The sequence below is a fragment of the Ictalurus punctatus genome, chromosome 14 (assembly GCF_001660625.3).
Source record: "Ictalurus punctatus breed USDA103 chromosome 14, Coco_2.0, whole genome shotgun sequence".
NCBI lineage: Eukaryota > Metazoa > Chordata > Actinopteri > Siluriformes > Ictaluridae > Ictalurus > Ictalurus punctatus.
In genome coordinates, this window is record NC_030429.2 from 8,221,083 (window position 1) to 8,234,462 (window position 13,380).

Below are 13,380 nucleotides of genomic sequence, written 5' to 3' on the forward strand. Positions count from 1 at the left end.
AACCATGGATGATGTTTGGGGAACACCTTCACTGTTTCCTCAAGTCTATTGACTACACAAACAACCTCAACACACTCCTCATCACCCAAGCCACACCTCTACCACCCCTTGTTTCTCACATAGTAGAAAACATTGATACAGGTCACCATATTGGAACTTTTGGCACCAGGAAACCGGTGTACATTTCCATTGGCAGCTGGTCTATTACAAAAGGTTCCAGTGGATGGGTTTTGTTATCTTCTCGTGACTGGCACCAACAGGAACGGATGTTATTCAGGGATGGAGTTGGCACCATACTGTCTTACAGAATCAGATTTTTATTTTTTATTTTTTTCCTGAAAATTATGAAATTGAACCAGTGGAATAACAAGAAGGCACAGACAGCATTTTTTTGTGCAGTCATTACAATCTAATTTACCAAGCTGCTAAAGTCAAAGGACCAAATGCGGTCTCCCTGCTGACACAGTGTTATTGTATCTGCTTTTTACTTTTGCGTCCTCGTTTGAGACCGTTCTTATTCTTGGTGTGTATACTTAAGCCTTTCATCACCGCGCATTCAAAAACGTGCCACCACATTATGTGCATGTGTTTGTAAATAACACGCACATAGTCTGGCCTTTTCTGATTTGCACTTCATCAGCACTTCAGGCGCTTTTAGACATTTCCAAAACAGCGGGCTTCGCTATTGACTCGTCTAGCAGTTTAGATGGAAATTGAATTCTAGCTCTCATTTAATTTGTCCTCTAGCGACCGTTCTAGAGCGCGTCACTGTGAAAGTGGCACGCACGCACACTCAAATGCGTCGATAGCCAGAGCACGCTGCAGATATGACAGCTTATCCTTTGCCAACCCCCCTAGAGCTGCCAAAAATGATAAATTACCCCTCAGCCCTCTCAGTAGTTGGCTCAGGGGCAGTGCAAGCTATTTGTTCCATCCAGATATCCTATTGGTAAACACAACAGCAGCGATGTGTGAGTGCGTGTGCGAGTGCGTGCGTGGGAGGGTGGGTGTTTAAGTCACGAGACTGTGTGCATCTGTGCCACGGGTGGGTGGATATGAGTACGGGTCAATGGGTGAGCAATTGAGCATGTTAATGTGTTTGTGTATGTGTTAATGTGAGTGTGTGAGTGAGCATGTGTGCGTGTGTGTGTGAAACACTTGTGTAATATATCGCCTGAGGTGTTCCATTTAATTTGCTCATCATGGTCCTGTCTGTTACAGTTCCGTGGTCAGTCGGTCACACCATCCCCAGTGGAAAAGGTCTCTCTCTTGATGGTCAGAGCTCAGCAGTCAGTGCACATGGTTATGGCTCTATAGGTTATGGGTTTGATTGCAGGTAATAACTGTTGTCTTTGTGCCCTCAGGCCAGGCTTTTACACCACATGGCTTCTCTACAGATTGCTCTGCATTCAGTTAGTGTCTCTTGCCGCAAGCTGAATCGGTGGCCAAATGAAAGCTGGTTAATTTGTGTTGCTTTATACCAAAGTGTCACGAAATTATAAATTATGTTTCATTGCTCTATGAATTTCAAAGTAGTTATTTCCATATTATTGTTCATGTACTTGTGAAATTCAGTTTATTTATTATTATTATTTTTTTTAAAGATGTTTTGCTGCCAATTTTCAAGCATGCGTAAACTATTTGGAAAATGAAGTTGTGTTGATGTGCTGCAACATGACTGAGGCAGTTATATTAATGTTATATCAATATAGTGATTATGTCACAATTCTCTTTTCTGGGATATTGCAGATGTCAGTATTTTTATAACAAATTTTGATCGTATGATAAAATCTTGTACTGAAGCTTTAGAATTGGCAATGTTACAATTTTGTACAGGTTTAATTTAATTTTTTTTTCATCATTCATAAATAATGAACCATTATTTAAAAATATAATTGAACGCAGTTTTGAAAAATGTAACACCACTGTTTTGCTTGCAGTTTGTTAGGAAACCAAATCATGCGTCATAGAAACGTCTTCCGGGATTTTGATGATCATTTTTATTGTCATAACGCCCACCCCTTTTTTGGAATTTGGGGAATTTTTTTTTTTTTTTTTTATGTACTTGAGTGATGAATTGTTCTAATTGTTCTAATTGTTTTTATACACTCCTGAGCTTTGAAAATGTAACTTTGGTCTCATTCTAATTGGTTGTTTGATGGGTGATTTTAACTCTTTAAAGAGGGCAACATTTTATACTTCATATATGTTATGTATATTTATATCCCAAATTTATGTGATATTTGTGATTTATGTATATTTATAACATTTGGCTGGTTCTCATTGAAAAACTGTTTGTTTATTTATTTATTTATTTATTTATTATTTAAAAACACAATTTTTTTTTTTTTTTTAAACCAGAAGGTTTCTTTATTGTTACTGAGCTTAAGGTTAGGGTGTAGGTATAGTGTTAATTCAATTCAATTCAATTCAATTCAATTTTATTTGTATAGCGCTTTTTACAATAGACATTGTCTCAAAGCAGCTTTACAGAAATATCAACATGGTATACAGATATTTAGCTAATTTAGTTAATTAGCTGCATTAATAATTGTCAGTGGAAGATCCACTGTTTAAAAAAATAAATAAATGAAAAAAAGTGTGTGTGTGTGTGTGTGTGTGTGTGTGTGTGTGTGTATATGTATATGTGTATATATATATACATACATACACACACACACACACACACACACACACACAGTGAGGGAAAGAAGTATTTGATCCCCTGCTGATTTTGTACGTTTGCCCACTGACAAAGATATGATCGGTCTATAATTTAAATGGTAGATTTATTTGAAAAGTGAGAGACAGAATAACAACAAGAAAATCCAGAAAAACGTATGTCAAAAATTTTATAAATTGATTTGCATTTTAATGAGGGAAATAAGTATTTGACCCCCTCTCAATCAGAAAGATTTCTGGCTCCCAGGTGTCTTTTATACAGGTAACGAGCTGAGATTAGGAGCGCACTCTTAAAGGGAGATTAAGATTCAGATTCCAAACTCTCCACCATGGCCAAGACCAAAGAGCTCTCCAAGGATGTCAGGGACAAGATTGTAGACCTACACAAGTCTGGAATGGGCTACAAGACCATTGCCAAGCAGCTTGGTGAGAAGGGGACAACAGTTGGTGCGATTATTCACAAATGGAAGAAGCACAAAAGAACTGTCAATCTCCCTCGGCCTGGGGCTCCATGCAAGATCTCACCTCGTGGAGTTGCAGTGATCATGAGAACAGTGAGGAATCAGCCCAGAACTACACGGGAGGATCTTGTCAATGATCTCAAGGCAGCTGGGACCATAGTCACCAAGAAAACAATTGGTAACACACTACGCCGTGAAGGACTGAAATCCTGCAGCGCGCGCAAGGTCCGCTGCTCAAGAAAGCACGTATACATGCCCGTCTGAAGTTTGCCAATGAACATCTGAATGATTCAGAGGACAACTGGGTGAAAGTGTTGAGATCAGATGAGACCAAAATGGAGCTCTTTGGCATCAACTCAACTCGCCGTGTTTGGAGGAGGAGGAATGCTGCCTATGACGCCAAGAACACCATCCCCACCGTCAAACATGGAGGTGGAAACATTATGCTTTGTCGGTGTTTTTCTGCTAAGGGGACAGGACAACTTCACCGCATCAAAGGGACGATGGACGGGGCCATGTACCATCAAATCTTGGGTGCGAACCTCCTTCCCTCAGCCAGGGCATTGAAAATGGGTCGTGGATGGGTATTCCAGCATGACAATGACCCAAAACACATGGCCAAGGCAACAAAGGAGTGGCTCAAGAAGAAGCACATTAATGTCCTGGAGTGGCCTAGCCAGTCTCCAGACCTTAATCCCATAGAAAATCTGTGGAGGGAGCTGAAGGTTCGAGTCGCCAAACATCAGCCTCGAAACCGTAATGACTTGGAGAAGATCTGCAAAGAGGAGTGGGACAAAATCCCTCCTGAGATGTGTGCAAACCTGGTGGCCAACTACAAGAAACATCTGACCTCTGTGATTGCCAACAAGGGTTTTGCCACCAAGTACCAAGTCATGTTTTGCAGAGGGGTCAAATACTTATTTCCCTCATTAAAATGCAAATCAATTTATAACATTTTTGATATGCGTTTTTCTGGATTTTCTTGTTGTTATTCTGTGTCTCACTGTTCAAATAAATCTACCATTAAAATTATAGACTGATCATTTCTTTGTCAGTGGGCAAACATACAAAATCAGCAGGGGATCAAATACTTTTTTCCCCTCACTTATATATATATATATATATATATATATATATATATATATATATATATATATATATATATATATATATATATATATATATATAAAAAGTCCTTTTACTGTCCACTGTCCTTTTACTTTTGTGATAAACCTATGCATATATAAATGTGAATTTGTTATTGTATTGTATTAAAGTTACATGCTTTGAGATAAGTGTGTGTAGTAATAGTAGCACTTTACTCCCACCCATATGCCACATTTATAAATGTACAGTTCTAATCAAAATGTTTCAACCCCCATTGCAAATCAGGTTTATTGTCAAAATTTACAGACTTTCATTCGTTTGCAATGAACACACCTAACAAAAGCAATTGAAATAGTTTAACACAACGAATGCTTCAAGTGGTTTCCCCAAATTCAACTGAAAATGCAACTTATAATGATTTCTCCAGTTTCAAAATTATTCAACCCCCTGAATAGAATCTCTCACAACAGCACAAATATGCAAAACAGGCATAGAACTATTTCATTGTTTTTGTTTGATTTGTTCATTGCAAACAGCTCAATGTCTGTAAATTTTGACAATAAACCTGATTTGCAATGGTGGTTTGAAAAATTTTGATTGTAACTGTGTAAGTACAGTATAAATGTAGTCTAGTGCATTATTCAGTCTTTAAAACAAGTTGAGTTCTTTAATGTCCGTATTCATTATACATTTTTTTTTATTTCTGTTTTTCTATTAATAGTTTTCATGCTTTTAGTTCAGTGTGAGTACTCTGGTAAAGTATTACAGTGGAATTCAAGAATTAGTTCACAGTTCTCTTTTTTGGAGCCGCTAATAATAGAGCAACATTTCAAGGACAATTTCATTGCAGGGGGTCAGCGCTTTTTAATATTTCCTCTTTTCTCAGTGCCTCCTCTCTCTCCCTCTCTCCCTCTTTCGCATCTCACATGATGAGATTGCCTCCTGCGTCCGCAGACTTCTGTAACAAGGTAATTCCATCACAGCAGAATTAGGTTTTGCAATGCAATTTGGAATCAGAAACTCAAACCATGCTCCAAAAATAGGTTGATTTAAAAAAAAAAAAAAAAAAAAGTAATCATATTTGTGACTATGATGTACTGAAGAAATAAGGCTATACTTCTGTTTGTTCTTTACTCCTTCTCATTCCTCTTAGTATGATGGATTTTTGAATTGATAAAGGCCAGAGGAAAGGAAAATAGAAGGACATCATGTTTATTTTATCCAGCATAATCTTGTCTAAAGCTGATTGACTGATAGAAGCTATCACTGCAGGCGAAGAACAAAACGAAGAGAGGAGAAGAGTTAATGCTCAACACTTAAAGGACCTTAGTGAAAACTCCCAGCTGGGCTGTTTGCGATGGCATTTACCTTGACATTTCTTGCTGATGAACTTTATTGCTCTTTTAGACAGAGAAATTGCTTTCACCTTTATCATAATGCCTCACTCTGAAGGTTCTGCAGATACATTTCTTCTTTTGTCTCTTTGCCAGCAGACTCTAAAGCAACGTCAGTTTGAAATGCAGTTTGCTGATTTTGAGTAGTTTCAGCACTGCCTCAGATTAGCCTTTGGTCAATGGGAGAACTGTCATAAATGAATGTCTGTCTCTCACTCGCTCTCTCTCGTGCTCTCTCTTCTTTCTCTCAGTCTCTAAAATGCAGTTAATATCATTAACACTGAGTTTCCATTGAGGCTTTGCAGTAATCTTTTTTTATTTACATCAACAGAACTGCAAAATCAACCTGTCACTAATTATATACAACATGAAATATTACATTTAATTTCTATTATAAAATTAACAGTAATGTTGTATAAGAGAAATCCAGTAAGGCATATGTGGAAATATTGGAGTTTATTTTCTAGGATTTGTTTATTTTTTTTATTTTTCATTCCACCTACCGAATATTTAACTGTTATCTTCCACATTTTCTGTTATTTAAAATAACCCATATAGGCTTTTATTAACCTTGCTGATTTTTTTCCCCTTAAAAAGAAACAGTGATTGCTGTGCTGTTTCCTCTGTGTCTTACTTGCACTCCCAACCATACACGTCTACCATTAGGATGATGAAAATGGCTTTGTAGACCCATTTATACATCAGAGTTGTTTATATGGACCCTTGCTGAGATAAAGAAAAAATGATTGTTACAGTTGTATAGCTATAAAATCTAAAAGATGCCCCAGGGTAATGGAACACAACATTAAGCAGTGAACAGAGCACAATGGTATGGAGATACTTCATTTCCCCCCAAATAAATAAATAAATAATGACATTGAATGGAAAATTATACTGGTGAAAGACCAAACACTATGATCCTAATTAAGGCAGTTGTATACTTTAAACAACAAAATAACTAAATGAGGGGAGGGGAGGGGAAAAAAGCCACATACATGTAAACCAAGCTGACATCCTGACAGAGAACAAACAAAGCCACAAATGCAGCCAGAGAGAGGTGGTGTGTATGTATGTATGTATGTATGTATGTATGTATGCATATGTATATATATTATACGACTTGGAATGAACAGCAAAAATTACACTATATGGCCAAAGGTATGTGGACACCTGACCATCCCACCCGTATGTGTTCCTTCCTCAAACTGTTGCCACAAAGTTGGAAGCACTCAATTATATAACATGAATTTGTATTTGACAATTTCCTTGCACACAATGCAAAGCAAACTTCCCTGTGTTCAAACTCCCATGGGTTGACAAGGTTGAGTGGCCTGCTCAGAGCCCTGACCTCAACCCCACTGAAGACCTTTGAGATAAATTGGAATGCCGACTGCACCCCAGACCTCCTCACCCAACATCAGTGCCCGATCTCACTTAATGACATGAATGAACACGTCCCACAGGCACACTCCAAAATCTAGTGGAAAACCTTCCCAGAGGAGTGCAGATCATTTATAACAGCAAAGGTGGATTAAATCTGGGATGGGATGTTCACCAAGCACACATGGGTGTGAAGGTCTGGTGTCCAAATACTTTTGGCCATATTGTGAATATCTGAACATATGACAAACTACAGTATGTCAAAGCATGGTGAAGGAAATCTAGTGCCTTTATGATATCCCACAATGCACTACAGCACGTTATTGTAATAATGACGGACAATACAGAATGCAGAATACGCACTTTGATATTTGTAGGCAATAGAGAATATTTCCGAGACCGGGACAGTGTTTGAGAGCCTGGATGTTCACACCACAGTGAATTTATGAATCTATGCTGAATGTAAACATTCTCATAATTGCATTGGAATCCTAAATTCTAGGCTCATCCATACATATCCTGATTTGGAAAACAGCTTGTAGTCCTGTTCATACTTTTTTTTTTGAAAATGGAAAACCTTTTTAAATGCTGACATGTGCAAGCTAGCACTATAGGTGGTGATAATGAGTTGTGAAATTTGATGTCAAACGTAAAAAAACAACAACAAAAAAAACAAAGGTAAGAGCATGCAGATTGCTCAAAATATGGACCGTGGACCTTCACCTTGAGTGCGGTACATTGTAATGGATGGTACAGCAATTAAGAAAAGGCACATTCCATGACCTAAATTGCCATTTTTGTAAGGATGGAAGATCAAAATCCAGAGAAAAATATAAATTTTCCAAATATGTACAATACTATGCAAAAATCTTAGGCACCCTATTTTTTTTTTTTGTACAAACTTTTTATTTTATTTTGTGACTTCTATATTATTGTGTCAGTACAAAAGCATTTTAGATTCACAAACATTAGTTTTCTAGCACAAAATTAAATGTAACAGAAAAATGTCTGGGTGTCATTAAAGAAAGCAGTATATTACATGAGAGACACTTTTCAGACAAAAACACAATGAAGGCTGATGGGTTTTTCTGCAAAACTAAGAAGCAAGTGCGACAGTCAAAGTCTCCAGAAGAACCGTGGCTGGTTCTGCAAGATGCTCAATACAACTTACAGCTCATTTCCTATAAAACTGCATAAACTGTACTGGAGATTACTATTTTTATTTGTATTTTTTGTAACACCAAATATTGACTGTTTCATTTACTACTGTTTACTGCTCTTGCTGGTAGGTTTTTTTTTAATTGAAATAATAAAAAATAATAAAAAATAATTTCATTATTTCAATTTGTTCCTATGGGGACCCTATTTTTTGTGATATTTCCCACTACTCATAGTGGTTAAGTAAACAGCTACTGTTACTAGTTAGTGTTTTTCCTTTTTAAAAAAATTTTTTTTAACCATAACTACAATTGGTAAGAGGCATTAGGAAAATAGCAAAGCAAAAATCTGGTATGATCATTCCTTTTTTTGGAAAGATATATAAGCTTATGTACGGTGGCTTAATAGTTAGCATGTTTGCTTTGCACCTCCGGGGTGCGTTGGGCATTCGATTCGTGCCTCTGTGTCTGCAGAGTTTGCATGTTCTCCCCATGCTTTGGGTGTTTTACTCAGGGTACTCCAGTTTCATCCCCTAGTCCAAAGATATGCATTGTAGGCTGACTGGCATTTCCAAATTGTACATAGGGTGTGAATGGATGTGTGTGCGTGTGTGATTGTGCCCTGCATCCAGGGTGTCCCCGCCTTGTCCCCCCCGAGTCCCTTGGTATAGGCTCCTGCCCCGTTGCGACCCTGTGTGCAATAATCAGTACGAAAAATGGATGGATTTTTGCATTCCTGCACCCTTTTTCCTTTTCCATTGTAGTGAACTGGGAGGACCGACCAATCCTGCCCACACTCACAGAATGTTTGACCCTATTCTACCTGCCCTCAGCAGAAAATGTGACCGATCCCCCTGTTGACTGATACTGCCTGCACTCACAAAGTCTTACCAGTCCTGCCCACTCCTGCTATATGTTTCACTCACAGTCTAACCCACCTACTCCCACAGAAGGTTTGAACAATCCCATCTTCTCTCACAGAAGGTTTGACCAGTCCCATCTTCTCTCACAGAAGGTTTAACCAATCCTGCCTGCTCTGGTAGAAGGTTTGGCCAGTCCTGCTTGCACCCATAGAAGATTTGACCAATCTCAACTGCTCTGGTAGAACGTTTGACCAAACCAGCCTTCTCTAGTAAAAAGTTTGTCTAATCCTGCCTGCTCTGGTAGAAAGTTTGACCAGTCCAGCCTGCTCCCACAAAATGTTTGACTAATCCCTCCTGCTCTACTAGAAGGTTTGACCAATCAGTGACTACTTCCACAATTATAATTGGCCCTTGCCCACAACATTTTCTGATGTGCTTTGTTTCTGTTTTTCAGAATATAAACAAATTGGTCGTTTAAACCACGTGAATATGTCCAGGATAAAGCAGTTACAGATGATGATGATGATGGTGATGATGATGATGAACGAAAGTAATGCAGTGCTGTACACGCATCATATATGATTTCATGTCAGTGAATGTGGACATTCTTTTGATCCACACGTTTTAGAAAGTAACCACCCATAGAACCTTTAAGGAACTCTACTAAGAATCTAAACAAAACAACAACCTGTGATTCAAACATAGTTGTGTGGAACTGATCTTTTTCTCTCAGGGTGATTGTGGTTGAGTTGATGAGAGCGAGGGGTTTATAGAGATCAGCTTGCCTACCTCTCTCTCTCTGGTCCAAACTCTCTTCATGACTCTCCATTAGACAAAAGAGCTGGCGTTGTAGGCTCGTCACAGTTAACGTAACTCTGTTTCCATGGAGAGCGTGTGGTTTCCACGGCGCTGGTATGAGAGATTTTGCGTGAACGTTGGTATGTGTGAATGTGGAGCATGGAGAAGCCACAGGGATTCACGCTGACCCCACTGCACTCACACTAACACAAAGAGTCACAGAACACCTCAAGCACTATTGTTTGACCTTCAGCATACTGCACTGAGCTATCTGACATGATTTACTTCAAGGACTTTTAAAAGCATTTCACAAAGGAACGTCTCTTTCTGCTCAGTCTTCTGTAGCACAGAGATGTTTGATTACTCATGGTGTATTATACCGTACACTCATACATGTACAATCCCATTTCTGAAAAAGTTGGGACAGTATGGAAAATGCAAAAAAACAAACAAAAGAGTCTCTTGAACATCCGATTGACAATGTACTATATTGAAAACACATTATTTGATGTTTTACTTTGTGAATTTAAATTATTTTTGAAAATATACACTCATTTCAAATCTGATGACTGCAACACACTCCAAGAAAGTTGGGACAGTCAAATGTTTACCACTGTGTAACATCACCTTTTCTTTTAATAACACTTATTAAGTGTTTGTACGCTGAAGACACCAATTGGTTAAGTTTAGCAAGCGGAATTTTCCCCCATTCATCCATTATGTGTTTCTTCAGCCGTGCAACTGTACTGCCTTCGTTACCTTATTTTGCGCTTCATAATGTGTTACACATTATCAATCGGAGACAGGTCAGGACTGCAGGCAGGCCACGCTAGCACCCGGACTCTCTGCTTACGCAACCATGCGCTTATGATCCAGGCAGAATGTGGTTTGGCGTTGTCTTGCTCTGGATGGCAGCATGTGTTGCTCCATTTTACATATCTTTCTTATTAAAGGTGCCCATGCCATGGGCACTGACACACCCCCATACCATGACAGACGCTGGATTTTGGACCTGACACTGATAACTGCTTGGATGGTCCTTTTCCTCTTTGACCAGCGGAACATGACGGCTGTTTTGTCCAAAAACTATTCTGAAATGTTGACTCGTCGGACCACAAAACACGATTCCACTGTGCTACTGTCCATCTCAGATGAGACCGAGTCCAGAGAAGTCGGCGGTGCTTCTGGACAGTGTTGATGTATGGCTTCTGCGTTGCATAGTAAAGCCTTAACTTATATCTGTGGATGCAGCGGCGAATGGTGTTGAGTGACAAAAGGTTTACCAGAGTATTCCCGAGCCCATGTCAAGATATCCATTACAGACTCATGACGGTTTTTAATACAGTGACGTCTGAGGGATCGAGATCACGCACATTCAATGTGTGGTTTTCGGCCTTGCCCTTTACGCACCTAGATTTTACTGGACTCCTTGAATCTTTTAATTATATTGTGCACTGTAGAAGGCGAAATGCCCAAAATCCCCCCGATTTGTCTTTGGGGAATGTTATTCTTAAAGTCTTAATGGATTATTCACTGATGCATCTGTTGGCAGATTGGCCTCGCCCCATCCTTACTCTTATATACTATGAGGCCCCTTATACACTGTGATTAGACGATTGCCTCACCTGCTTCACATCGCCTTCTTATTTCAACTTGTCTCATCACTATTTGTCCTAAATTGCCCCCTCCCATTTTTTTTGGAACGTGTTGCCTGCATCAATTTCAAAATAAATGTTTACAGTCAAAAAGCTGTACAGTTGATTAGGTAAAACAGCAAATACCTTGTCTTGTACATTGTACATACCTTGTACATTTCCAAATCACCCCTCTTTGTTTTTATTAGCATTTTCCATGCTGTCCCGACTTTTTCGGAATTGGGGTTGTATATATGTATATAAACACACTCACCGTCCACTTTAATAGGAACACCTGCTCATTTATGCATTTAACCAATTATTCAATCATGTGGCATCAGGACAATACGTATAATCATGCAGACACAGGTCAAGAGTGTCACTTAGTGTTCAAATCGAACATTCGAGAGGGGAAATGTGATCTGTGTGACTTTACTGTGAGACAGTTGTTGGCATAGTGCCAGATGGGCTGGTTTGAGTATTTCAGAAACTGACGATCTCCTGGGATTTTCACACACAACAGTGTCTAGAGTTTACACAGAATGGTGTGAAAAACAAAACAATACTGAGTGAGTGACAGTTCTGTGAGGGAAAAGCCTTGTTGAAAAAAGAGGTCTGAGGAAAATGGCCAGAATGGTTCAAGCTGCCAGGAAGGAATGTAGTAACTCGTATAATTAGTCTTTACAACTGTGGTGAACAGAAAAGCATCTCAGCATGCACAAAACATTGAACCTTGAGGTGGTTGAGCTACAACAGCAGAAGACCACATCAGGTTCTACTCCTGTCGAGGGAGGGAGGGAGGGAGCTTTGAGCAAGAAATGATGAGGAAAAGTCTGATGTGACTACTAGTGATAATTATCAGCAGATTTTTGTTTTCTATTACCTTTTATTTTGTAAGTTGTGTCCTATACTATTTACAGAATATGAAACACACATTTGTATAAACACATTTTATTCATGATGCAATATTTTTGTCTTAAAACATAAGCTAGCTATCCATTGATGGGTTGTTTTTTTTGATTTTCAACAAAAGATCATGACGTAAACTCTGGCACCAATGTTATTTTGTGAGGAGGTTGTAGTCGATGTAAGTGGAAAAAATGGAATTAGGTGCTACTAATATCAAAATGCATTTCAAAATAATTTTTCATTGCTACTTATTTTCCTCTTCCAGTGAACTTGCTTTATCAAAGATTATATTTGTCATTGTCCTGTGATCGTTTTTGCCATATTGCCCTCTGTAATCATAGCATTTCAATGAACAGCTAATGTGATTAGCTAGATTTCTACCCCATTTGTTTTTATTTATTTATTTATTTTTTTGTTTGTTTTTTTTAACAACTGTGAGTAAGAAATGTTTTTGTTTTTCAAAAAAGGCCAGGCCATTGCCTGCTCGTGTTTATTGTCTTACATTCATGACTCACTGAGTTACTGGATTAAAGTTCACCTAGATAAACCTGGCACTATTTCAACACGCAGATTTTTATTTGCGTTTGACCCGACAGCAACTGTGAAACAATAGTACACTGAATATATTGTGAGGCAGAGTTTGGAAATGTTAAAGGCTAATAAAACAGGAAAGTGAACACACAAAAATCTGTAAATGTTCAAAATGGACAGTTGCCAAGATTTCACGAAAAAGGAAATTATAAGCGGATTCCTGTCTAACCGGGGTGGGCGATTAAATAAAAAAAAAAAACCTAATGTGTATCATGATGTTTGTTAAGAAACTGCCAGTAAAACAGCAGTGTTCGATTTAAAAAAATTAACTCTATAAAACTTTTATAAGGTAATTTATTTAACACTGAAAAGGAGAAGAAAACATAAATCAGCTGCTTGTAAGTTCAGTTTGTAAATATTAAAAAAGTTATTAAAAAATATTGCATTACCCATAATGTATCAGA

General features: G+C 38.3%; 1 protein-coding gene across 1 annotated transcript in view; it reads left to right on the top strand.

Annotated features, from left to right (window-relative positions):
- Nucleotides 1-13,380, top strand: part of ndst1a (N-deacetylase/N-sulfotransferase (heparan glucosaminyl) 1a) — an 82,946-nt gene that overhangs the window by 39,225 nt on the left and 30,341 nt on the right. The window lies entirely within an intron of this gene.